Source organism: Pantherophis guttatus, chromosome 7, assembly GCF_059756535.1.
Source record: "Pantherophis guttatus breed Tessera chromosome 7, ASM5975653v1, whole genome shotgun sequence".
In the NCBI taxonomy this organism is placed as follows: Eukaryota; Metazoa; Chordata; class Lepidosauria; order Squamata; family Colubridae; genus Pantherophis; species Pantherophis guttatus.
Window position 1 is genome coordinate 62,673,281 of NC_142069.1, and position 18,180 is coordinate 62,691,460.

General features: G+C 43.9%; 1 protein-coding gene across 2 annotated transcripts in view; it reads left to right on the top strand.

The window, feature by feature from the left end:
• FOXP2 (forkhead box P2) overlaps positions 1–18,180 on the top strand; it is a 1,221,669-nt gene that overhangs the window by 465,580 nt on the left and 737,909 nt on the right. For both annotated transcript variants that reach the window (XM_087874168.1, XM_087874175.1), the window contains one exon: positions 6,854–6,940. The gene's annotated coding sequence lies outside the window, so the exon portion shown is untranslated. Of the gene's footprint in view, positions 1–6,853; positions 6,941–18,180 lie in introns of those variants that run through there.

The window sequence follows — 18,180 nt, forward strand, 5'->3', positions numbered from 1 at the left end:
TTTACTTAATGGGTTCAAAGGAACTAAAGCTTTGACATGGTGAGAAAACAAATTGTTGAAAGCAATGTTTGGCAATAGGCAATTAAAAATATAGATGCCATATATTTTTACCTTCTCAATTTTTAAAAATTGTCATCTTGACAACAAACACCCAAACTTGCTTGAGGCAAAGCAAATGCAGGTTTTAGCAAAATCTCTAAAATAGGCCTAATATCAATGAAGAATAACCTCTTAATTTAAGGAAAAACCCCCCAAAACCATTGTTCTGCCAATGTGTAGGATGAATATTCACTACTTTATATTATTTCTGCCCACACACAATCCTTATGGCCAATTTTTATTTAATATTTTATTTAATATTCTCCTGCCTTCCTCCCACTGTCTGGTGCACTCACACAGAGTGGGCCTCCTCAGGGTGCCATCAGCCAGACAATGTCGGCTGGCGGCCCCCAGGGGGAGAACGTTCTCTGTGGGAGCGCCGACCCTCTGGAATGGGCTGTCCACCGGCCTCAGGACAGCCTCGGACCTCCTCTCCTTCTGCTGCGAATTAAAGACGTGGCTTTTTCACCAAATGGGCTGAATCCGTAGGGGTGACTTCAAATAATTTTAATAATTTTTAATTGTTTTTAATTTAATTTTAAACTGATTTTAATTGTTTATGTAATTCTTTGTTTTGTTTTTGTAAGCCGCCCTGAGTCCTACGGGAGAAGGGCAGCATATAAATTACATAAATAAATAAATAAATAAATAAACAAACAAACAAACAAACAAATAAATAAATAAATAAATAAATAAATATTTAATATTGAACTGACTAAATCCAATGAAATACAAAAAGTGGACAAGGTTGCTCACTTTCATCATTGTTTATTTTGGTTCTGGGAGTTCTTAATAATAGATATATGAAACAAGAGAATTGTTATGTTGGTGCGTTCCCCTAGCAGCTGAAATGCCTGTTCCTGATTGGTTGGTTAGCAGCCGGCTGGAGAGCAGGAGTTCCGCACTCCCTGATTGGTTAAGGCTCCTGACAGCCACATATAAAAGAGCTGTCAGGCTCTAGTTGTTCGTTCGCTTCATTCTGTTTGTTAAGACATATTGTTTAATAAAGAGTTATAGTTACGGCCCTCGCATGTCACCTCAGTCCTTAACTTCGTCCACCACACAACAATTGGCAACAAGGATGGGATATTAAGGACAGGTGGACGATGTCTGTTCCGAGCGGCTGCGCTGAGGCAGCACCACACGATAGACCATTATGGCTATGGCCCCGCCTGCATTTGCTCCTTATAATGCTGCCGCTGAAACGTGGGAGGCTTACAAGGAAAAGTTTGAGTGTTTCTTAGAAGCTAATGATTTTACCGGCCTTTCTAGTAGCCGCAAACGCGCACACTTCCTCAATGCTTGTGGGCCAGAAGATTTTGCGATGGCCCATGCTTTAGTTGCCCCACAGCCAGTCCACACCGCACCATGGGACATTCTGAGGGAGAAACTGAAACGCCATTATTCTCCAATTCTGTCCTGTATAGCACGCCGTTTTAAGCTGAGGCAAATTATGCAGGAAGAGGGAGAATCAATCAATTGTTATATGGCTCGCCTCAGAACTGCCACACTGGACTGTGAGTTCAGGGAATTGGATGATGCCTTAGTGGAACAGTTAGTCTGCAGAGTTAGGGACATCAGACTACAAAGGAGGTTGCTAGCAAAAAAAGAGTTAGACCTCCCAACAGCTCTTGAGGAAGCCCAGGCTGCAGAGATGTCCCATAAATCCACCATTGACATTCAGAAATTCCAATCGCAGGCTGGACAATCCACGGCCGTCCATTTCGAGGATATCACCTCCGATGAGGCTATGAATGTGGAGGCAGACATCAGTCGCCTCAAGACATCCAATACCAGTAAAAAGGGGCCAGCCAGAAGACAGAATACCTCAAATTTTCCCTGCCTCAATTGTGGCAAAAACCACCCCTGCTGTTTGCTGCCAGTGTGGAAAATCAGGCCATTTAGCACGTGTTTGCCATTCTAGCAAGCAACTTCCACAGTCTTCTAATTCCAAGCATCTGGGGACCAAACCTTCCTCCAACAGCGAAAATTGTTTTGCCATCTCCCGTGGCTGCTGAGTCACTGAGGTGATCACCCGTAAGCACAGCACTGGTGTAAACAAGCTCGTTCTATCGGTCAAGATTGAGGGAGTTGACTGCCTGATGGAAGTGGATACCGGATCCTCCAAATCAATTGTGTCCTGGTCCACTATTAAGAAGATACTGCCCACTCTGCAAAAAAACCAACTCCGTCCATGCCCTGTCAAACTTCGTGATTATCAGGGAAACCACATCCCCATTATCAGGCATGGCCATTTCTTAGTTGAAAAAGACACTTTTACCGGTCGCATCCCTTTAATTGTTGTTGATGGTTCTCTTCCCAGCCTTCTAGGTTTAGAGTGGTTCAGCTCTCTGGGCCTTGGCATTTCTGGCATTCACTCCACGTCGTCGGGCGATTTTGATACCTTGTACAGCGAATTCACAGACATCTTCAGCGACGCTTTGGGTAAATATACGGGCTCCCCTATATCGCTAAATTTGGACCCTCAAGTAGCCCCTCTTCGGCTTAAGCCATGGCAGGTCCCCCTTGCCCTGCGGCCAAAAGTAGATGTCGAGCTAGATAAACTCATAGCTCAGGGCATGTTAGAACCCACTGATCATTCTAAGTGGGAAATGCCAATCGTAATTCCCATTAAACCAGATGGCACAATTCACATTTGCGCCAATTTTAAAAGTACCTTTGTCAAAGCGTGAATCAGCCTCGTTCCCCCCCTTGGGGAAACTGTAATTAATTAGAGGTGAATGGATCTTGTTTTCCATGGTGTATACTCTCAAAGAAAAAAAACCTGAAGTATATATTCTAAGAAACATTTTATTATAAAAGTACAAAACTAGCTAACTACATTTTACCAGACAAAAGAAAATCAGGAACTTAGAAAAGAAAGAAAGAATGTAGACATGCGCAGTAGCTCAATGTCTCACAAGACTAGTCTTATCTCAGTTACAGGTAAGTTCCCTGGCAAGCTACCGTAAATCTCAGAATGGAAGCTCAGCTGGCAAACACTTAACGCAGTGACAACCTTGAATAAGGCCTTGCAATCTAATCCATACCCACTACCCGTAGTCCAACAATTACTTCATACACTGGGTCCGGGCTCCATTTTTGCCAAATTGGATTTAACTCAGGTGTACCAGCAGCTCCCAGTGGATGATGCTTCAGCTGAGGCACAGACCATCGTGACCCACCGTGGAGCTTTTAAATGTAGATGCCTGCAATTTGGGATTAGCATTGCTCCAGGTCTGTTTCAAAATTTGATGGAGCGATTATTATTTGGGCTACCCAGGGTCGTTCCCTACTCCGATGATGTTCTCATCTCCACTTCTTCTCGGAGTGAGCTCATTGAACGTGTGCGAACAGTCCTGCTCCGTTTCTGTGGAGCCGGCCTCAAATTAAAGAAAAACAAATGTATTATTGGCGTTCCAAAAGTTGAGTTTTGGGGGTACCTTATTGATGCCATGGGCATCCACCCCACTCCCTCGAAGGTGGCTGCCATCAAGCAGGCCCCCGCCCCCACCAGCAAAGCCGAAATGCAAGCTTTTTTAGGGCTCTTGAATTTTTACAGTGTGTTCCTGCCCCATAAAGCCAGTGTGGCTGAGCCACTTCACCGCCTCTTGGACAGGAACACACCGTGGATTTGGGGCAGGCTCAACGCCTCTCATTCCAAGTGGTCAAAGACCTGCTCACATCATCAGCGGTTTTAGTCCAATATACCCCTCATCTTCCCGTTACCTTAACTGCCGAAGCTTCTCCTTACGGCATCGGCGGGGTCTTAAGTCATAAGCTTTCTGATGGCCGGGAGGCTCGTATTGCTTATTATTCACGAACCTTGTCCTCTACAGAGTGTAAGTACAGCCAGATTGACCGCGAAGCCTTGGCTGTAGTAGCCTCTGTTAAACAGAGATGATTATGTCTACAGCCGTCCGTTTGAGTTAATCACAGATCATAAGCCTCTTTTAGGGCTTTTGGCAGGTGACAGGCAGACCCCTCAAATTCTCTCTCCCTGCATGTCTCGCTGGGCGGTGTTCCTGTCGGCCTATAATTACACTCTGCTTTATCGCCCTGGCAAGCAGATAGCCCATGCAGACGCTTTAAGTCGATGCCCCTTACCTGTTTCTATTCAGGATCCTGCCCCCGCCCTTTTGGTTCTCCTCGTTGAGGAGCTGCATGGCCCTGTGACCGCCCGCGACATCGCCGAGCATTCAGCGAAGGACCGCACCCTCACACAGGTCCTCGACTGGGTGAAAAGGGGGTGGCTGTCAGGACAAGTGGCCGACCCCTTCCTGCCGTTCTGGTTAAGACAGCACAAACTGTCAGTTCAATGGGGGTGTTTGTTATGGGGGCATCGGGTGGTAATATCAACAACCTTGCGAAGCGTTGTCCTCAAGTGTTTACATGAGAGCCACCCTGGCATTGTAAGGATGAAAGGGTTGAGTAGGAGTTATGTCTGGTGGCCACAGATAGACTGGGATATTACCGTGTGGGTCACAAATTGCCAGAAATGCCAACAGTCTAGACCGGCTGAGCCACTGTCGCCCCCCCCCCCAGGAGTGGGAATGCCCTAGAGGCCCTTGGTCACGCATTAACCTGGATTTCGCGGGCCCGTATATGGGCGACACCTTCCTTGTTGTAGTGGATGCATATTCAAAGTGGGTTGAGTTAGCATTGATGACTTCCACCACGTCTGAAGCCGTTATCCAGGTTTTGCACCTACTGTTTGCAACCCATGGCATTCCTGACATATTGGTTTCGGACAATGGGCTGCAGTTGACTTCTGCATTGTTTCAACTGTTCTTAGCGTCCCAGGGAATACGCCACATGCAAGTCGCACCTTTCCACCTGGCTGGAAATGGCCTGGCTGAAAGAGCCGTGAGGTCAGCCAAGGAGGCGCTAGCCAGGCTAGGTCCAGTCGGATGGCAAGAAAGAGTGTCCACCTATCTACTCTCACAACATTCTACGCCATGCCCATCCATCAACCGTAGCCCGACCGAGATGCTAATGGGCCACCGTCTGCCGCCGAACAACACTCGACCAGTTACACCCCAATTTCTCACCAGAAGCATCCATGGATCGGCCCCAACCATCTAGGACATTTAGAGAGGGAAGCCTAGTATATGCGCATAATTATGAGGGCGAGCCTCAGTGGTTGCCGGGACAGGTGATTCAAGTAACAGGCCCCTGTTCTTACAGAGTCCAACTCGAGGATGGAAGAGTGTGGTGGCGCCATGTGGACCAGCCTCGGAGGCGGGTTCTAGCTAACCCATTGGTGGAAGAGAGAGTCTCTCTGCAGGCGTTCCCAGGGACCGCGCCCCCCATTCTAGCTGCAAGCCATCCGGCACCCTCAGGGCATATGTCAACCACCCCGACAACACACAACGCCACCGCAAACCCCAAAGTTTCTTCACCACCAGACTTACCGGAGAGGGCCATCCCAGCCACGGTTGCAGAAAAGTTAATGGCCGATCCTCCAGTGGAGCAGCGTTCCGCATTACTGGCCAGCGCGCCAGACCTGCGACATTCAGAGCGGATCCGCAGGCGCCCTGCGTACCTTGCAGACTACACATGCTCCATCCAGGGGGAAAGGGATGTTATGTCGGCGCATTCCCCTAGCAGCTGAAATGCCTGTTCCTGATTGGTTAGTTAGCAGCCGGCTGGAGAGCGGGAGTTCCGCACTCGCTGATTGGTTAAGGCTCCTGACAGCTGCATATAAAAGAGCTGTCAGGCTCTAGTTGTTCGTTCGCTTCATTCTGTTTGTTAAGACGTGTTGTTTAATAAAAAGTTATAGTTACGGCCCTCGCATGTCACCTCAGTCCTTAACTTCACCCACCACACAACAAAAATAACTGGAATCAAGAGGTAGAAACAAGTGTATAAATAAGGGAATTTGAAGATGGTTTGGTTTTAATAGTTGAAAATCCGTTGGAAGGAATAGGTACAAGATAAATATTGGTGCAATAGCTGGATTTAAAATTAATAGAAAATGAAAATGTTACAAAAAAATGAGAAGATCAAAAAGAATTAACTGAAAAAAAGGATTTTAGATTTAGAAAACAAGTATAGCTAGTCCTTACTTAATGTTCCTAATTGGAACTGGCAATTCTACCATTAAGTGGAATGATTGCTGAATAGAAAATCACATAATCACAATTTTGCTTTCCAGTTGGAAAGAGACAAATCTATTCGGTTTTATACCTTTGGCTTTTATTTGCCTCCTGACCACTCCTGCACTTTGCAATGCTCAAGTATCTGCTTACTGTCTTGTGCACATTGAAAGCAATGCAATTGCTGACATCATTCATGTAATCCCAAATAATATGTAACTGTATCATATGCGGCTGTTTTTGATAAAAGCATTCTGTATTATCAATCCTGAACTATGTCCATATCAAGGATATATAGTATTATTTCCACTGCTGATTGAAAAATATACATAAGTATCATAGAAACAATTTTAATATATACTATACATAACGTGCACACTTTAACAACTTTCTTTTTCTCTTTCTCTCTCTAAATCTTTTGCCTGCTGCACAAACTTCAGGTATTTCAGATTAATAATGTTCCAGGGGTGCTATGTACATTGAATATTGTGAGATTTTCTATGATGAGTGGCAGGCATTATTCACTCACTAGATAACTAGATAGCAAAGTAATGGGACTAGTAAATCTGTCTTAAATGAATCAAAGAGATAGTTCACCCGTCAGGGTAACACAAAGTCACAACCTGCCTTATTTGACTTATTTGACTTTTTTTTAGGTTGTCTCCAGTACAAGAGTTGATGATGTATATGGTCCACTTGAAGACTGAGAGTTAACAAGGGTTGCTTTGCTCTAAGAAAGAACAGTAAGTACAGTCTGTTGTTCCTATTTTGTGCTTCATTATCTTTTTCTCCTTCGAGAAAATGCAGATAAACTACGTTGTGTTGTGCAATTTTTGCCTTAAATGATATAATCTAGATGATTTTTTTTTTATTTTGGCTCTCCATTCCATGTACTTTTTCTGGGCATCTTTTTAGAAAATAAAGACACTCCTGAGTGGAGCTCAACTCCTGGTGACTTCATATCAGTGGTGGGATTCAAATAATTTAACAACTGGTTCTCTGCCCTAATGATTTCTTCCAACAACCAGTTTGCCAAACTGTTTAGAAAGTTAACAACTGGTTCTCCCGAAGTGGTGCGAACTGGCTGAATCCCACCACTGCTTCATATATATATACTTTCAAGTTCTAAATTTTTAAACCTTAAAACTTTTAAATTTTGAAAACTTTAAATGAACTACTACATTTTTAAACTATTAAATTTTTCTTCTGGAAAACTGGCAAAATCTTCCACATCCTTTTTTTTAATATATATTTAATATATATTTTTTATTTTTTCCAATATAAACATACATACATATTTTGTGGACATTGCATTGATTGGGTCAAGTCATTAGTTACACAGTTAGTTACAGTTCTACAACATTAACTGTAATAATACAAATAACGTGTAGAGTTCTAATTTTCCAATTTCAAACAATACTAGTCTCATTTCGCATTCCTTTTACATTTTCCCATTGATTCATTTAAGCATAAATAGTATTTTTTTGCACCCTGTGTTTGTTATGCTTAGTAAATACTATCCTTTCATATTTTAAAAATCACTCATTATTCCACCATAGCATCAATGTTCCAAATTTATAGGATTACTAATAACACCAATTATTAACAATATTCAATTCATCATGGGAGTATATCTCAAAATCCCCACCATTTCTAATCCTTAATATTTTAAATTCACAATATATTTTAACACACTGTTGACATTAATACTATAATTAAATTGCCTACTCTTAATTTACCATCTACTAACCTAAACTTATTGGGCTTATGGTATTTTCCCATTATCCATCATCTCTTGGTCTTTCTAAAATTCCATCATTTATTGGTTTTTTGGTCAGCCTTTTATCTCTCTCTCTTAGAATCTTGTATCTCTTTTTAATTTTTTTGTATCTACTAATCTTTCCCTTCTGGGTGCCTTTTGTCTCTTTCTGTTGCGTTGTTTGAACACCCATCCACAAAACTTCCTTTTGTTTGTTTTTTTAAAGAGGTTTTTCCCTTTCACTCTATACCATTGTAAATTGAGAGGTTATGTCATTGTCTTCTACTTATTAATCTTTTCTCCTCTTTGTTCTTAACTTCTTGCTTCTCATTTTTACTTTCCCCTTCCCTTGTTTTTTCTAATTTCTCATCTGTTTCTTGAGTATCGTGTTCCTCTCCCCCACCCCTCGGTTGTTGAGTAGCTTCTACATTCATTCTACATTCATTACATTCATCTTTAAACAATCCCTTGTCTCTTTATCATCTCTTAAAGTTTCATGCAATTTTTTTTAACATAAACAATATTTCTTCATACATCTCTAAATCCATTTTATAGCAATTTAAGACAAGTTATATAAAATATCTTTCTATTATTCCAATATTTCAATATTTAAGAAATTTCTGCTTAATCAAATTGCATCAATTCCCTAATTATACCTCCAAAACCCCACATTTTATTTCATAATAGTTTAGAACTTTATCGTTCCCCAATTATATATCTCCCAATTGTCCAAATTTTAATCTTATTTCCTTGTTCTCTCTTTTCTTCTGGCTTTTTCTTCTTTTGCCTTATAGAATATTATATTAAATAGCATTAATAGTCCAAGTCCAAATTAGTCCAAATTAATCCACTAAATTTCTCCAATCCTTCCAATCCACAATCCAATCGACAATTTTAATAAAGTTTAGTTTTGCAAATTAGTTCCTTTTATAACTCTTCAAAAGGGGCGGGGGAACACCTTTGAATGTTCTCAGATTTTCCAGTTGTCTTCTAATAACAGAGTCAACAGAATCAAGGTCAGGTCATTCATCAGATGTTGTATTAGACTGTGTGTATTAGATTAGCTTTTGTTGAATATACTGCAGCTATAGCGTTGCAATACTTCTCTTTCTCCAGTAGATGGCTCTCTTATTCCCAAATCCAACGTTAAGCAATCTGTCAAAAACAGCTGATACCAATAAATCCAGGAGGTTTAAAAATTCAATTTCTGTCTAAAATCGCTTTCAAATTGTTTGAGCTTTTTTCCAGGTTTTCTGTATTTAACTTATTTATTTATTTATTTAATCGGATTTATATGCCGCCCTTTCTCCACAAAGACTCAGGGCGGCTAACAACAATAAGCAGCAACAAGTCCAGATTAAAATTCAAACAATAAAAGAAACTAAAATTCCCATTAAAACCCCATTCAGTCCAGGCCAGCCTGGTGAAACAACCAGGTTTTAAGGTCACGGCGGAAAGAGCAAAGGTCAGGGGCCACCCGGAGCTCCAAGGGGAGCTGATTCCAGAGGGTAGGTGTGCCTACAGAGAAGGCTCGCTCTCTAGGGGCCGTCAGCCGGCATTGCTTGGCCAACGGGACCCCAAGTAGGCCCTCTCTGTGTGAGCGCACCATTTTATAACTTCTCTTGGGCTTTTTCCACCTTTTTGTTTCCATTTTTTTTCCTCCATGTATTAATTTGCTGCTATTTTAAGCTTAGGAGTTTCCTTTTCGTATTCTTTTTGTTATTCAAGTCATTAGAGTAAAAGTTGGTAATTTTCTCACCCAGTTTCAGTGTTCAGTCCATACACCGCTCCTGCACAATCTTGGGTCACAATTGTCCCGGGTTTGTGACTGCCAGCAATGGCGGTTGTGCCTGTTGCTGTTGGGGAGAGCTTGCTTTGGACCCAACGAGGAATTTGCAGGGTCCTCATGGCCAGTGAAGTGCCTCTCCTTCTTTCACCTTTCCTATAAGGAGGCTATGACCCCAAAGGGTCTCCCAGCAGCGATTACCACGTGGATTTTCATGGGACTCGGCAGAGCCCGCTATTTTCCAGCCGTTTTCGCCATGGCTGCAACCAGAAATCCAATCTCCTACATCATTAAATGAATAACCAAAATGAAACATTTAAAAACTATTTTTATCTCTTTCTTCAAACATATATTGAGATAAAATCTCCTACATTTTCATATTTTTTTACCCTAAAAAGAACCAGCAAAAAACCCCCAACCTCATGGAAAAATGACTGATATTATTATGGTATGCAATACTTGTTCCATGTATGTGCTTATGCCCAAAGAACATCCAAATTATATATGTATTAAATATATATACCAGAGGCATATTATATTAAGAGGCATAGTATATATTAAATATATACTAGAGGAAAAAGTAAGGGATCTAGAGGCAGCTCTAGACAAACTCCAACCTACGCAAGAAAGTTATGCCCAAATTGAACCAAATAATGAACAAATAACTCCCAGAGGATTTGACCCTGCTGATAAAACCTTGGAGGAAGATAGAAGTATGTCACACATAGAATCAAAGGAAGAAGCAGCACACATCTAACAAACCCCTGCTGCTTAATCTAACCCAATCAGAAGCAAAAGTAAAACTGAGCAACCAATTTCTCCCCCTGAAAATTTCCCCCTGAAAATACTCAGACCCACAACCTCCCCCTCAAAGAAAACATGCAAACACTTAGAAAAGAGACATCATCAAATATCCCTAAAACAATCACATCAACAAATTCATCTGACATAAATAGAAAAGCACCTCAGACTGCACCCTCTAAGAAAGGAAGGCTAGTGTTGGTGATAGGAGATTTGATTCTCAAAGGAACAGAACCAGTCATCTGCAGACCAGACATACAATCTAGGGAGGTATGTTGTCTCCCTGGAGCAAAAATCAAAGTTGTGGCTGAGAATTTAACCAAAATAATAAAACCCACAGATTACTCCCTTTTCTACTACTACATGTAGGGACGAATGACACAAAAAAGGACTTGAAAATAATATTGAGTGATTATGAGCAGCTAGGCAAGAAAGTCAAGGATTTAGGTGCACAAGTAGTTTTCTCATCTGTACTGCTGATGAAAGGACAACATCCGGTAATAGAACAAAGAATTCTAGAACTGAATCCCTGGCTAAAGGGTTGGTGTCACCAAAAAAGACTGGATTCCTGGGCCATGATCTGTACTATCTTCATGATGGGCTTTTAGCAAGGGATGGGCTGCACCTCACAAAGACTGGGAAGAATGTATTCTGGCTCAACTTAACAGGAGGGCTTTAAACTAAAATTGAGGGGGGAGGGTGACCAATCTCCAGGAGCTAATTCCTAGAAAAAACCTTTAGAAAACAAGTCAAATAATGAGGTAAGGAGGGATGGCAAGGAAGGCAAACTCAAATACCAAATAGGAGACATAGGAAGCATGCCCAGAGACAGACATAAAGACTTCAAATGCCTATATACAAATGCACAAAGTTTGGGGAACAAACAGGGGGAACTTGAACTATTAATACATGAAAGTAGATATGACATAGTTGGAATTACAGAAACTTTGTGGGGTGAAAACCATGACTGGAACATACTGATAGAAGGAAACAAACTGTTCAAAAAACCCAGACCCCATAAAAGAGGAGGTGGAGTTGCACTGTATGTAAAGGACCACTACATTGCTACAGAAATGAACAAAACCAAAGATGAAAACCTTCTAGAATGCATATGGCCAGTGTTGGGATTCAAATTTTTTTACTACCAGCTCTGTGGGCGTGGCTTGGTGGGCGTGGCTTGGTGGTCATGTGACTGGGTGAGTGTAGCCAACTCGATGTCACTCATGTCGAGGGGCGCTTCACCTCACTTGGCTTCTCATGACCATGGGGATGCTGCAACGATCGTAAGTGTGAAAAACAGTCATAAGTCACTTTTTTCAGTGCCATTGTAACTTTGAATGGTCACTAAATGAACTGTTGTAAGTCAAAGATTACCTGTACAAAAATACAAAAAGCTTCTTTGCTTGCAAAAAGCTGCCCTAAATACCAATCATTAGATTAGAAATACCTGCAAGCCAGAGTTACAAATCAGGCAGGGTGTCAGAGCACCTTGAGGAATTAAAATAGTTAAAATGCAATGATAACTATCAACAGCCAACTCTTGCTCATAAAATGAAACCGTTTAGCAGAGGGGTCATTTAAGCTCCCCAGAAAGAGCACACCCAGGAGAAGCAATCCTTAGATCCATTTGAACCACTTAAAGATACCAGCTCGTCTCACTCACCTCATAAGATATCCTAAGGAAATCATCCAGATTTAAGGAAAGATCACATGCCCCCCAGAAAGGCAGAAAAAAATCAGTGCCAAGCTTGCATCCTGCCTCTTGGACGTACACCCTTAAAGGACAGTGCCAAGAACCACTAAAGCAGTGAAGGAAGACCCTCTCCCCAGATAGAAAAAGCACTTGAGATAAGCCTAACTACAAAGAAAGCAATTAACACTAGAATGAAGCAAAGGAGCAAACACAGTAGCTATTGTTTGTTAAACCAATTACCAGAACAAATAGACACAGGAACTAGCCAGATTTCTGAAGCTGCTTCTTCTCAGGAACAGAGATTAACGTTTTTCCTTCCAAACAAAACTGAATAGGGAAAATTATCTCATCACTAAACACAGGATTAAACATCACCAAGCACAGAATTAAACTTCACCAAAAACCAGTTTTAGACCAAAAGTCAGAAAGGGTATGTAAACTCATGTTTGAATGTCAATCTTTCTAGCTAGCTAAGAAGCCTTGCCGAATGTCACTCATCGTGGTTCTTTGTCATTAAAAGCTTCTGCTTCGTTATTCAGTTATTTCTTCAAAGTGCTGATCATTGCATCCTGGCTGGAAGAACTCCAACAGGGGAGTATTTCCTCCCAACAGCAGTGTAAAAGCTTAAAACAACCCTTCCCCTTTAAGAAAGTTAAGCAAAGTACCAGGAAAGAAAAAAAGAAGTACCAGGAAAAAAAAAAACCTCTGGAGAAGCTCAGGTGACAGGAAGTCTATGTGTACTGCCAAGAATGTAATAAGGGTTAACAAAGAGGCAGTTTCTGTAAGCAGGGCAATAAAGATTAGGCTAGAAACAACACCAGAATGTTGTAATTCCTTATAGGATTAACCCTGTAAAGTAGGGGAAAAAAGGAGATTTCTTCCAACAACCGGTTCTCCGAACTGCTTAGAAAATTAACTACTGGTTCTAGCAAATAGAATCCCACCTCTGCATATGGCTCAATATAAAAGAAAAAATGAATGACATTGCCATAAGTGTATACTACAGGCCACCCACCAAGCAGAAAAAATAGATATACTTTTTGTCAACCAACTAACAAATATATGTAGGAAACACACTACAATAGTAATGGGTAACTTCAATTATCCTGACATCAATTGGAAGACTAATTCCGCACCAAGTGAGAAATCGAATAGGTTCCTGAACAACCTAGCTGACAACTTTTTTGTCAAAAAGGTAGAGGAAAGAACTAGAGGGACAGTCATACTGGATTTAATTCTTACAAACAGAAAAGTGATAGGGGGAATTGAAACCACAGGAACCTTGGGTGAGAGTGACCATGTCATACTAGAATTCAACATAAATGCAAACACAAGCAATAGAACATAATAGTACCAGAGTCCTAGATTTTAAAGCAGCTGATTTTAACAAACTCAGAGATAACTTGAGAAAGATTCCTTGGATGAAAATCCTTAAGGGAAAACAACTGAAGATGCTTGGGAAACTCTGAAAAATATGATCATAAAAGCCCAGTCCAGCACTAAAAAAGAAAAATAAGAAATCCAAGAAGAAACCAGCACAGCTGCACAAAGATCTCTCTGACAAACTGAAAGACAAAAAAGACAAGCACAGAAACTAGAAAGAGGGACACATAACTAAGGCTGATTATCAACAGATAGCCAGAACATGCAAAGATGAAGTCAGGAAAGCAAAGGCTCAGAATGAACAAAGCTATCAAATCAAAGATAATTTTTTAAAAAGTTTTTTTAGCATATTAATAACAAGAAAAAAGTCTCTTTTTTCTACCTCTAACAGGTAGTAGGGAGAAAGCAGAGCTGCTTGACTCATTCTTTGCATCAGTCTTCACGCAAAAAGAAATTATACCCCAACATACCAAAAAAGCTATTGTAAAAGACAAACCAGAAATAAAAATTAAAATAAGGAAGAAAATGGCAAGAGAACACCTATCTGACCTTAATGAATATATATCACTGGGACCTAACAGATTACATCCCAGAGTTCTGAAGGAGCTGGCAGATGTTACCGTATTTTCCGGTGTATAAGACGACTGGGCGTATAAGACGACCCCCTACTTTTCCTGTTAAAATATAGGGTTTGGGCTATACTCGCCGTATAAGACTACCCCTCTTCCAACGCACACCAAATAAAAATTAAAAAACATCAGATTTGATTTCAATATGGTAATTTTAATTCAAATGCTTATGCCTTTCCAAGAATCTAGTACACCAGGATACAGTGGCCTTAAATCTGTTGCTGTGATCTGGGTTAGATTTGGCCCACTGAAGTGCAAACAAACGTATTTTATTTCGTGTCACTACATAACCGTTTTGGCGATGCTCATTCACCATGTCTGCTACATGTTTTTCGAGTTCTGGCCAATGTGGGGTGCCTCTTCTTAATGCACACTTAACCCTTGGCATACTCTTTAACGCTTTTACATTTGCTTTCCAGTCCCGAACCATCTTTTCTGTTACTCCATATTGTCTTGCAGCAGCACAGTTATTATGTTCCATGGCAAAGTTTAAAACTTTAAGTTTAAAACTGGCTTCATATTTCTTTCTTCTTGCTGGTGGAGCCATGATGGGGTCTTGACTGTTATATTTGTATACTATACTGTATGTACTGTTGCTGTACTGTATGTATTGTTGCTGTACTGTAGAGAAAGGTAATGGGCTACGCTACGTGTAGTGGCAAGAGGGCTATTTTGTACCAGGTTTTTTTCCTTCACCCATGCAGCCTTGTCGAGATCCGCACACTTCATGAATCTGAGTTGCTGGCACTGACTGATGACATTGACAGAAAGCTGTGCCAATCTAGTCAAGGCTGCATGCTGCTGAATGCTGGAACCAGCTGGCTGCTGAGCGGAGCTTCTCCCAGGCATCTAGGGGGGTATTACCGACGCTCCGACTTCCCCAGCTGACCCCCACCAGTCTGGGGAAGTCAGAGCGTCGGTAATATCTCCCTGGATGCCTGGGGGAAGCTCCGCGCAGCAACCAGCTGGTTCCAGCATTCCAAGGAGGTCCACGGTGAAAGCGGCGCCGCGGTCGACCTGGGCCAGCACCTTGCACACCTGGCTCTGCGTCTCCATTATGAGAAGCTCCATGCGACTTCGCATGTCTCTGCCCCAGTCGCGCAGCTCTCTCAATCCGCTCACCGGAGGAGCCATGAAGTGCTCGCACCGCCTTGCCTGATCTTCCTCATCCTCCTTTCCCCATGGCTTTTCCAGTTGTAATTGCTGCTGCTGCTGCCGCCGAGGCTGCTCCTTCATCTCCGCCCGCCGCACCAGACCCAGCCCGGCCAGCACCGCCGTGGCTCCCGCAGTCCAAGCGGATCGGCACCCGGGCTCGCAGGCGAAGGGTGGGAGTGCGCAGCGCACTTTCCTGGCTTGGCGCCAATCCGGACGGCTGCAGTAATGGTGAGAGCGGACAACCTTGGGAGAGCCATTTCGGGACTCCGTTTTGCACGTGTAGCGGATCCCAGTTACCAAGAAACCCGGAGAAGAGGCACAAGGGGGTTTATCAAAAAGGAGCTTTAAAAGAGGTCTCGATACAGAGGACGCGGCGAGCATGGACACCGTCCACACAAACAGGCACCAAAGTCTCATTGCGGCAACGTTAAGCTGCGACTTTACACGCCTCCTAGTTTTAGGCTGCTTGTTCCAATGCCTTCGCGATAAGCCGGCAGAATCAAAACTCTTTTTTTCTTTCTTTCCCTCTCTCTCTCTCTCTCGGCGGCTTTGAACCCGTGGATTTGGGGGGGGGAGAGGGGGAATGTTATCAGCAACACACAACAACAAAAAGTGTGTGTTTGTGGAGAGGGGAGGTAGTGGTAAAGGCGGCAGACCGGTTTTTTTTCCCCAAGCCGATCTCTTTCGCGGCGTATCCAGCCCGACCCCATTCAGAAGAAAGGCTGCAGCCGGAAAGAAACGGGGGGGAAAGACATCTGTACCTTTTGTTACATACACACACACGAAACCCACAGTTTTCTGGCCTCTCGCGCAGATCTGTTGTGGGGTGGGGTGGGTGGGAGCCACATAATTCCGGGAGGCGAAAAGGGGCGCAGGGATATTTCCAGAAATGAGCGAAATAATGCAATCCATGCAGCGACGCCCATATTCTCCCGTTCAGATTCTACCTCTGGCTGAGAGAAAACTGCCTTGAAAGTTTCTCTGCCCCCCCACCCTTTAAACCCAAGACCCTGCCTCGTTTGCAGACTAGAGCACTTCTTTCCCCCACCCGATTAGCCCAGGTTAAAATCTTAAAAGCTCGGGCGCCCCTCAAGCCGCTTCTCCCGACATCGGGATGAACGAGAAAGCCGTTTTACGAGAAAACCTATTCTTCCACACACACCCCTCCATCCCGGAAGGTAACTTAGCGCTGCTCCTCCTTTCCCCATGGCTTTTCTGGTTGTAATTGTTGCTGCTGCTGCCACCGAGGCTGCTCCTTCATCTCCGCCCGCCGCACCAGACCCAGCCTGGCCAGCACCGCTGTGGCTCCCGCAGTCCAAGCGGATCGGCACCCGGGCTCGCAGGCGAAGGGTGGGAGTGCACAGTGCACTTTTCTGGCTTGGCGCCGATCCGGACGGCTGCAGAAGGAACTGGGCACCGGCTGTCATGTCTTTTCTGCTGTGCGGGATTCGGCACCTGGGCTCCCGGGGTTTAAGCATCCGGGCCGGCCCGCGCTGCTCCAGGATGTTCGCTTCGGGCTCCTTGGAATCGCTGCCGGGCGGTTCTTCCCGTTGGGGCGATGGTGGGTGGCTGCGAGCCTGGAAGAGGTGGTGAAATGCAGAGCAATACCTCGTGGGGAAGGAGTTCGCCGTGGCTCCCGCAGTCCAAGCGACGCCGATCGCTGCCACCCACCATCGCCCCAACGGGAAGAACTGCCCGGCAGCGATTCCAAGGAGCCCGAAGCGAACATCCTGGAGCAGCGCGGGCCGGCCAGGAGGCTTAAACCCCGGGAGCCCAGGTGCCGAATCCCGCACAGCAGAAAAGACATGACAGCCGGTGCCCAGTTCCTTCTGCAGCCGTCCGGATCGGCGCCAAGCCAGGAAATGCGCTGTGCACTCCCACCCTTCGCCTGCGAGCCCGGGTGCCAATCCGCTTGGACTGCGGGAGCCACAGCGGTGCTGGCCGGGCTGGGTCTGGTGCGGCGGGCGGAGATGAAGGAGCAGCCTCGGTGGCAGCAGCAGCAACAATTACAACCGGAAAAGCCATGGGGAAAGGAGGACGAGGAAGATCTGGCAAGGCGATGCGAGCACTTCATGGCTCCTCCGGTGACTGGATTGCGAGAGCTGCGCGACTGGGGCGGAGACATGCGAAGTCGCATGGAGCTTCTCATAATGGAGACGCAGAGCCAGGTGTGCAAGGCGCTGGCCCACGTCGACCGCGGCACCGCTTTCACCGTGGACTGCTGGGAAAGAAAGGAAGGTGACCCAAATTCTGGGGTAGAGTGGGGACGCGTTCCTTTCTCGTGGGCCGCGCACTGCCTGGCACCTCTTGTAGGTTGGAACTAATTTGGAGTACAGCTTCCCCTCAAAGTTGCCGGCGCTCCCAAAGTGCCATCGGTCAGCGCCAGCAACTCAGATTCAGGTACCCGGCGTATAAGACGACCCCCGACTTTTGAGATGATTTTCCTGGGTTAAAAAGTCGTCTTATACGCCGGAAAATACGGTATCTTAGAACCATTGTACCAAATATTTCAAAAATCCTGGAGTGCAGGGAAAGTACCTGAGGATTGGAAAGGGGCTGATTTGGTTCCCATCTTCAAGAAAGGAGAAAAAATAGACCCAGGAAACGACAGACCAATCAGTCTAACCTAGGAAGATTCTGGAAAAGAAAGATTTGCAAACAACTAGAAGCAAATAAAGTTATAACTAGTAGCCAGCACGGGTTTGTTAAAAACAGATTTATTTATTTGTCAAGTACGTATTAGATAATATATATATAGGTATAAGCATGAATTGAAT